Raw genomic sequence first — 1929 nt, 5'->3', positions numbered from 1 at the left:
TTTCACAAGAATGTCATCGAACCCAGGGAAGGTGATGTTTGCTCAAGCTGGGTCTGTGGTTTTACAGCCCAACTTAAGGTTTTAGGAATTTGGGCTACTGAACAATCCGGAGGGTGGTCTCTCTTGTTTAAATGATAATTTTCCAAATTATTCGGACCCTACACTGCCACCCTCTGCCATGTGCCACTCTGCCTTGAAGCCAGCTGAGAGTGGATTAAAATCTCTGCTAACTATGAGCTAACTAAACCTTTTCTTTCTTAATTCTTGGTGCTAGGTATTTTGTCCCAGCAACAAGAGAAAAGCCGAGACAGTCTGTTGGTAAAATACAATTTTTTTTATGCCAAATATATTTAGGGCTATAAAATAGGCAGTAAACCTTATTAGGAATCAACAGAACTTTAAGTAATGTTTTTAAAAATCCTCATTACTGTAAATTTTAGGAAATATAAATATTTAAATTAAATACAGGGCTGGTGAGATGGCTCAGTGGTCTAAAGCACCTACTTAGAACAAGCTTAGCAAAGCACAGGGACTACGGTTCAATCCCCCAGCATCACACGCTAGCCAGTCCTGCCCCCTGGTGGGATGAGCTAGCTACACACACACACACACACACACACACACACACACACACAAAAATAAATAAAAATTAAAAAAAATAAATTAAAGACAAAACTTTGTCTTGAGGATGGAAATAATTTTTAAAATCAATCACCTTAAGGGAAAAATGTAAAAGTTTTCCTTTAAGTGTCAGTTCTTTTCCATTTTTATTATTTGTTTATTTATTTATTAGTGGTACCAGGGATTGAACTCAGGACCTTGAGCTTGCCAGGTTGGTGCTTATGCCATTGAGCTATACCTCAGCCCCTTGTCAGTTTTGTGAGGCTGAACTGTCTTTTACATTCCTCCAGACCAGCAATCTAGCACTTCTGTTACTGTGGACCTGCAGCTGCTGTACCTGCATGCGATATGCACTTGTGCCTGAAAGCCCTTTGAAATGTTTTTCTTTTAAATAATTAATTCCAAGCTAGCTGTCTGTACAGTCCTAGTAGGAGAACCCGGGTGTGAGGCGGCCTCATCTGGCCAGAAGGGCTGGCGAGCCGGCGTGGCTGCAGAAGAGGCCGTGAGGAGTTCGCAGGATAGGGACCGGCGCAGAGGGATCATGCCCCCGCAGAACTGGGGCACTTTCTGTCCGTTGCAGTTGTTCCTCATCTGGGTCGTGATCCCCGGGCGAGATTTCTATAAGATCTTGGGGGTTCCACGCAGAGCCTCTATGAAGTACATTAAAAAGGTCTGCAGGAAACTCGCCCTGCAGCTCTATCCTGGCAGGAACACGGGTGATCCCTAAGCCCAGGAGAAATGCCAGGATCTGGGTGCTGCTTATGAGAGATAATGAGAGATGGAAACAGTATGATGCTTACGGTGAGGAAGGGTTAAAAGACGGCCACCAGAACTCCCATGGAGACATTTTTTCACACTTCTTTGGAGATTTTGGTTTCATGTTTGGAGTAACCCCTCGTCAGCAAGACAGAAACATGCCAAGAGGAAGTGATACCGTTGTAGATCTAGAAGTCACTTTGGAAGAAGTGTATACAGGAAACTGTGTGGAAGTAGTCGGAAACAAGTCGGTGGCCAGGCAAACCTCTGCAAACGGAAATGCCTGCAAGAGATGTGGAACACGCAGCGGACCCTGGGTGCGCCCAGATGACCCAAGAGGTGGTGTGCGATGAGTGTCCCGATGTCGATGTCGAACCAGTGAATGAAGAGCGAACCCTGGAGGTAGAAATAGAGCCTAGAGTGAGAGATGGCATAGAAATAGAGCCTAGAGTGAGAGACGGCATGGAGTACCCCTTTATTGGGGAAGGTGAACCTTGCGTGGATGGTGAGCCTGGAGACTTACAGCTTCGAATCAAAGTTGTCAAGCTATAT

At 45.0% G+C, this 1929-nt stretch overlaps 1 pseudogene; it reads left to right on the top strand.

Moving 5' to 3' along the window:
• The first annotated feature begins 1162 nt into the window (after positions 1 to 1162).
• LOC101574501 overlaps positions 1163 to 1929 on the top strand; it is a 1304-nt pseudogene continuing 537 nt past the window's right edge.

The sequence above is a fragment of the Octodon degus genome, unplaced genomic scaffold (genome assembly GCF_000260255.1).
Source record: "Octodon degus isolate 3935 unplaced genomic scaffold, OctDeg1.0 scaffold00286, whole genome shotgun sequence".
NCBI lineage: Eukaryota > Metazoa > Chordata > Mammalia > Rodentia > Octodontidae > Octodon > Octodon degus.
The sequence above is the reverse complement of the archived record's forward strand: the minus strand, read 5'-3'. Positions and strand labels throughout refer to the sequence as shown.